This window comes from Coptis chinensis, chromosome 7 (assembly GCF_015680905.1).
Source record: "Coptis chinensis isolate HL-2020 chromosome 7, ASM1568090v1, whole genome shotgun sequence".
Taxonomy (NCBI): Eukaryota; Viridiplantae; Streptophyta; class Magnoliopsida; order Ranunculales; family Ranunculaceae; genus Coptis; species Coptis chinensis.
This window is the reverse complement of record NC_141462.1, coordinates 45624007-45631228: the sequence shown is the minus strand read 5'-3', so window position 1 is coordinate 45631228 and position 7222 is coordinate 45624007. Positions and strand designations below refer to the sequence as shown.

The 7222-nt window shown below is 38.5% G+C and overlaps 1 pseudogene; it reads left to right on the top strand.

Annotated features, from left to right (window-relative positions):
* The first annotated feature begins 733 nt into the window (after positions 1 to 733).
* LOC147487678 (small nucleolar RNA R71) lies at positions 734 to 827 on the top strand (annotated as a pseudogene).
* Positions 828 to 7222: the final 6395 nt, after the last annotated feature.

Sequence of the window (7222 nt, the reverse complement as noted above, 5' to 3'; positions counted from 1 at the left end):
GGTGTAGTAGTCACGGGGTGGTGTTATTCTTGAACTATTTCCGTGAATTATTTATTGGTGGATTTTGATAGTTATTATTTACCGAACGATACCTCTATTAGCATTATAATTATTATAATTACCTTGACCTTGTGCTTGACCTTGTCGAGGTTGCACTTGGTTGTTATAATTATTAAAATTACCCCTCGACCCTCGCCCTTGTCGTAGTGAAGCTTGGTTAAAGCTCTGCGTTGCCTAACATATTGATGATTGTACCCTCGAGGTGTGACGCTTTTGGTTATTTCTCCAACCGAAATCGGGATTTTGTCTCCCAAGCTAGGGTTCACTATTAATGGAACAAGTTTGTTCATAGGCAATAGGACAAAGGATTCGGGATGCTCGTGACTCCAAATGAAACTACATGGATTTGAATTTACATTCATAACGGGATTGGCTTTTGTTGTACGATATGGCATCTACCTTTTAGTGAGGGATTCAATAAGAGTTTTAAGCTCGGGATCTGATTTAACCTCAAACATACCGGGTAGCCTTAATCGTGGAAGAAGAACTAGCGGAGCGGGAGTAATCGCCACTACCCCCCCAATTATTATTACGCTTAGTTTGGTCCTCTAAAAATTTATAAGCCTCCGAGGCTCCTTTACTTAAGAAACTACCCCCGTTCATTATGTCAAGGACTTCTTTATGGTGATGTTGAAGTCCTTTGAAAAAGGCACGAACTAACGTGTCTTTCGCTAAGTTATGATGTGGACACTCTATAAGCAGATCGGTGAAACGATTCCAAGCCTCAAAAATGTTTCATGAGGATTTTGTCGAAAAGAAATGAATCTTAGAAAGCATCTCATCCGTCTTTAGGGGTAAAAATGTTCCATAAACAAATTTGAACAAGTTTAGCCCACGAAGTCCACGTAATTAGGCGCCAGGCAAGTTAACCAAGACGCCTTTATCGGGCTAAGGTGAAAGGGAATACCCTTAATTTAATTTGTTCAACCAACCGTAGGATGGTGGAATGTTGTTAGGACTTGTTCAATCCTACGATGTCTTTGTAAGGTTTTTCATGGTCTAAACCATGAAAAACGGGTAACAAATTAAAAATATTTGGAGGATTCTCAAATCCCTCACCGGGTTTGCTAGAACGATGCAAGATTTGGGGCTATCGCCAAGGCTTTGTAGAAGTCCGAGAGAGGAGTCTCTTTCTTCCCCATTATATCGTATGGTGTGTGTGATAGTAGTTAGAGGTGTAGTGTGTGGTATACTAGATAGACTTGATTGTTGATGTTGTTGTGTATTTACGCTCGTTTTTTTGTACGACCTGCACCTTTAATCTCATGCAAGACTAAGTCGAGCTTAACTACACATGCAACACTCCAAACAATTCGATATACTAGTATAAACCTCTAACAGAGATGCGAGGTGTGGAAGAAAGGATTACCCGATTCCCTTGCTTCGCTTATGAATAGCGCCTTGTTTTACGCGTGTTCGGTGTATATAAGAGAATAGAACACCTAAAAACTTGACAACTCGAAGTTCAAATCAAACCGTGGAAATCCCGAATTTCAGAGAAGCGGCGCTGGCGCTTATCTTCTATCTTAGTGGGCGCTTCCAAGGCAAAGTCGAAGCTCCAAAGAAGATAGCTGGTCGTCTCTTTGAAGCGGCGGGCAATGTATAAACGAAAGTCCAAGAAGATAGCTGGTCGCAAGCTTTTTTGCGCTGGCGCTCAAAATTTTCTCGCGGAATTTTTCCAAAACTGAAACGGCAACCACAGTATGAATCAAACAAGGGTGGGTGGGTGAAATGGGACTTAAAAATTACTAATTCTATTATGAAAACAATGCTAAAGTGCAACTAAGACGGCAACGGCGCCATTTGATAAACTTCAAATGACTAGTTTACCTACGAAATAAACGATGAATTCACAACGTAAGTAAAACTAGACTTAATGATGCTATATGTTTATCAAAGAATTCTACTCTCAGGTCTATCGAAATAGAATGGAGTACGAAGTTCGTTCCACTCCTAGTGCTCTAGCACGGATGTTTTCTAATCTAACTAGTCGCTTTTAAGTCTATGAGAGTTTTACTGAAGGGAATTATACTACGATGCAACTACCCACAAGATGCAACTAGTCGGTTATCGAATACTAAGGGAATGCTACGTTGATTCTATGATAAGGAGTTAGAGGGGGTTGATTCCACCTTAACTCAACTTAATCCACTAACGACGAATCGTCAAATCCGAATTGAATCGCTTCAAGCAGAACAATTGGTTATTCCTAATCCCTAATTATACATGGCATTTCTACCAATTCATAACTAGCATGTGAACAATTAAACCCATTCTCATGGTGAACTAATCATTTCTAGAGTGGAATAGAAAATACTTTACGATTCTACGATAATCGAATCAAGCTTTCATCAAGGCTTCACAACCCCCTCTAATGGAGGTTTAGCCTTGAATCATTCCGCAATCATTTCCATTTATATTAAAACTAAACATAATATAAAGCATTGAAATTTATTTAATTAAACAATAATGAAATCTAATTTAATGACTAAATTGAACTAAGGACATGAATTGAAATTAGATCTAGAATTGGAATTGACAAAATCGAAATGGATAAAGAATACTACTTTATTGATCTAATCCAATGAAGAACAAGATTAAGGTTTAATCTAATAAAGGATTTGAAACTAATTAAATAAAACAATTAAATCTAGATCTAGAAGCTATTTTAATGGCTACTTTCTATTCTAAGCTATGAACCCTAATTCTCTACTAATTAATCTACCATTAACAAAGACTTAAGCTTTTGTTCTTATACATTCAGATCCAAAATTCGTGCATGGGCTTGGAGCCATGTTTTGGGCCGCAGAATCGTGCCCAAAACCCCATTCTTTCAAATCCAAAAGGCCTCTTCAGCTGCAGTTGACTTCCACAGACTTTTCGTCCACTTTTGCTCCTCTGATTGGGTCAAGGCTTGGACCATTGCAAAGCTCTTTCCGAGCGGTCGTTTTGACATAAGGTATGCCCAATTCGGTGGTCCGAGTCCAAAGATACGGCTTTCGAAGTTCTAATCGACTTTTGCTCCTCAGATCTCGCTAAAGTGGTACATTTCTCGCACATAATGGACTTTGAAGCCCGAAATGCATAAAACGCCAAATCGTGTTAACTCTTACTTATTATTCACATAATTGGTCTAACAGTATGATTATTAAGGGGTTAAAACTACAGTTTTGGGCTCTTATCATCTGGGCAGAAGTCTGTTGTTCATCCTGAAATGTAGAGTTCATCTTCTCAAGGTATGATAATATCTCTGCCAATTTTCCATTCTGCTCACTTAAATCTTGAATTTTCTGTAGAGATTCCAAGAACATGGCTAGCAACGCCTCTGTGGTGGGGTTCTCAGGTTCATCATAGTTTTCTGTAGATTGAGCACTCTCAATTGTATGTTCGAATGGGAAGGATTCTTGTATCATGCTATTAAGGAAGTACACCTATCCACCTTCGGTGTCATCACAATCCTTATGCAACAGGTGAAAGATATTTATGTCCATGGACATTTTACCAAAGTTGATCTTCATTTCACCATTATGACAATTCATCAAAGTTTTTGCGGTAGCGAGAAAAGGTTGGCCTAGAATAATTGGAATTTTATCAAAGGCTTCCTTGGTGTCTATCACAATGAAATCCACTGGATAGTAGAAATCGGCTACTTGAACAAGAACATCCTCAACTATGCCTCTGAGAATCTTGGTAGAGCGGTCAGCTAATTTCAATTTGACTTGTGTAGGCTTTAGGTTCTCCATGCCCAATGCTTGGTACACATGATATGGCAAGAGATTAACACTAGCACCAAGGTCTAAAAGAGCATTACCCGTGAATTTTTCTCCTATCTTGAATGATATTGTAGGACTTCCTGGATCTTTGAGCTTGACCGAGCTTCTTGTCGATGGATAATAGATGTTGTTTGTCCAGCTAGAAACGCTCGCTTTGGAACATGAGTACTTCTCTTTATGTTGCATGCATCCTTCAAGAATTTGGCATATGATGGCAACTACTTGATCGCTTTGAGAAATGGGATATTGATGTTATCTTTCTAAAATGCCTCCTTCATCTCTAAAAATTGCTTGTCTTTTTTGCTTTGAGCAAAAAACATAGGAAAAGGTGCCTTTGGTACAAACATATCAGCATGTGTCTGCTCTTCTTTCTCTTTGGCATTCTTGCATATCTTGTCTTGGTTATCTTGACAAATAGGAGTTGAAAGGATTTCTCCCACTTCCTTTCGAACTTCATTTGAAATCTTGACTAATTGCTCTGTAGCAATGTCATCATGAGAAGGTAAGTCAACCTTGTTGTCTATCTTCAATCCTGATCTGAGAGTAGTAACTGAGCTGACATGATCATGGAAGTGATCAGTACTAGAAGTTGTCCCAATGTGGCATACATCTTCACGCCTCGATATCAGTTCCAATAAGCTAGGTTGAGTGGCTTATGTCTTTATAGACAAAGAAGTGGTGAGTTGGTCGACCTTGGCCTCTAGAAACTCCATTCTAGAACATTGACTTGCTTGAGATTGCTAGAGATTGAGCTGAGACTGTGCAAGAAGCTCTAGAACACTTTCAAACTTCTGATTTTTCTGTGATAGCAAAGTAATAGCATTCTCCAGGTTGGCAGGTGTGGCATAATTTCTCCTAGGATCAGGTACTAACTCTCCACTTGTATTGGAATTCTACTGAGAGTATAATTGTTGTTGAGGAACCAACTGTGAAGCTTGACTTGTCTCTAGAATATAACTTTGATCTTGAGAACCGGGGGTCCAGCCGCCGCTCGTCTCCAATAATTACCTTGAAAGTTATTACCACCTTGGTTGGGCCTCTGAAATGAGTTTATATTGTACTCTCTAACTGATGCATGTTGATAGTAACCAGGACATTCGAGAATTGCATGGGAAGTGTTCGAACAAACTTCGCAGTATTGGCTAGCTTGCATGATTGGGAGAGATTTAGCTTGAGACTTGTTGATCTTGGAGAGATTCATGAAGAACTGATTGAATTTCTTACTCAAAGTTTCAATGCTAGTGGCTAAGCTGGCCAATGTAGACTTCAGTTCTTGATCTGATTGTTCATGTGCTTGGTAACCAAATTACTTTGGCTCCCCCTCCATGCTAGCAACGAGGATGTAGCTATAATGGAGGAGCCAAAGTAATTTGCTTGTTCATCATCGAGAGTCCTCAATAGAAAAAATGAGCCAGTGTGCTCTTGTCATATCCATGATGTGGACATGAGACTAGTAGATTATTGAATTTCTCCCAGCTTTGATGATATTCTTCAGTCACCTTCCCTTTGAAATTGCTGATGGCTTGTCGTGATGGCATCCGCTCTTCGGGGTGGGTAGAACTTGTTCATAAACTTCGTTCTCAACTTCTCCCAATTATCTATTGAATTGATCGGCTTTGCAGTTAACTATTTAGAGGCTTTACCTTCGAGTAAGAGTGGAAAAAGAATCAACTTGATACTCTCATCTTTGATATTCTGGTTTTTGAAAGTTCTGAGGACTGATAAAAATTTGTTCATGTGAACATATGGCTGAATATTGTCTAAACCATTGAACTTTGGAAGCATAGAGATTACTGATGCTCTAAGTTCAAACTGGTTAGCTTCTATCTCTGGAAAAACAATACTGGTGGGTGGGTTTCCAATGATTGGCGAATAGAAATCGCACAGCTTCTTCCTCTGCTATGCTTGCATGGGTGGGATAGCTTCAGGATTATTGGTGTCCATAACACCTCCATCATTACGTGTGGCCATTGTATCAATCTTGTCCAGTATTCTTGCTATGCGAAGATGATGAAAAATTATCCTACTATGCTTGAATGCAATTAAACTAATATGTAACTATGCTAAATTAGACTAATATCACTACTAAAAAAGTAACTTTTTGCATCGGACTTTTTGCAGCGCCCAATGGTTTGGTGGCTATTTCCTACTTGTTGCCACGACTAACAGAATTGGTGACAAGAAGTTATCTTTTGCCTCGCCTATGTCTTTCCGTGACAACAAGTTTATTTCTTGCAACTATTTCAAACTGGCCGTGGCTTTAAGTCATTCTTATTGTCACGAGTAGGTTTTGGCCGCCGGCGTGAAGTGGGTATTTTGCAACGATTGTGGCAAGAAGGTTCTTAGTTATTTCCTAAAAAAAACTTATGAAAACACATGCGGCCTGCGTCTGTTTTATTCTTTCCCTCCATTTGTTTTGGTGAAAAAATTGAACCCGCAAAACTTCTCAGATAAGAATTGGAAATATTAGCGAAAAAAAATATAAGAATTGGAAAAATAAGAACGTCCGCCTTCCACCACTCGCTCCACCAAAATCAAAACTTCCGCCTTTTCACCACTCCTTCCACGAGTAGGTTTTGAGCTGTTACTTCCACCACTCCTTCCATCGCCTCACCGCCTTCTTCTTCTTCCCTCCTCCTTCTTCACTTCTTCCTTCCTTCTTCACGGTTCTTAGGTAATATAGTTTTTTTCACAATTCTTCACCCATGTTTTGGGTCTTCAATATAATAGTTTAATTTTTTTCACAATATTTTTGATTCACTATTTCGAATCTAAATTATGTAGAAAAAAAAAATAGTGGAGTTGCAATCTTATATCGATCCCTTTTCTTCGTGGTTCCGTACATCCAGAATAACCTTCATTCCTTTCTATATTATTTTTGGTTAAAAATGCTACTTTTAAGTTTAAAGCTTTAGCTTTCTTCAGTATAAAAGGGTAAAGTTCATAACTTGTTGCTTTATAAAAGGCTCGAATGTTGAATTGTTTTATCTTTAATTTCTTTACTATTAGTACTAACGCCAATTGTTCCGGTTAGGCGTAGATGGTGCATTCTCAACTTCTATCACCTCCGAATATCTTAGTCTTTTTGGCTCTTGTATATTATGATTATTATCCTTAAATAGAGCATCTATGTTAAACTAGCTTGTCCGTAAGCTTCCTATTATCAAACTTCATAGACGCTTTTAATCCTTTTTTGGGGCCTCAATTGGTTTTGAGTCCAACTGAAATTCTATTATCCAAATGTTGTGTGTTTGGGCAATCGAACAATAGAGAGGAATCCAAATAGTTTCTTTGTTAGAGTAAGTTACATAACTAATTTATATCATTGTGTTATTTGTGTAGCTTGTTGTCTAGCATAATTTTTATACTATACCATCTAGGCGTCTAGG